A 351-nucleotide genomic window follows, 5' to 3' on the forward strand; every position below is an offset into this window, starting at 1 on the left:
TGCAAGCGCATGGACGACAAATATCCATTCCCGTAATAACACCTTTGCAGCGGAGATCCCCGTCCCCGCCCCCTCACCCCCCCGTAAGACCTTCCCCTCCCACACTCCCTCCTAAGACCGCCCCCTCCAACACTCCCTCCTAAGACCGCCCCTTCACGCTGCCCCTCCCTGTCCCCTCCCCCTCCACACCCCTCCTTACATTCCTCCTCCCCCTCCCCCTCCCCCGGTCTCGCTACGCAAGAGAGAACTTCCGCAACTTAAATAATCCCCCATAAATAACTTGGCACCGGCATGACCAACCCTTGCAATCTCTAGACAGGGGTCTCGTCAGCGCCGCTTGCTGTGCCGTCA

This window comes from Penaeus monodon, chromosome 20 (genome assembly GCF_015228065.2).
Source record: "Penaeus monodon isolate SGIC_2016 chromosome 20, NSTDA_Pmon_1, whole genome shotgun sequence".
Lineage (NCBI taxonomy): Eukaryota > Metazoa > Arthropoda > Malacostraca > Decapoda > Penaeidae > Penaeus > Penaeus monodon.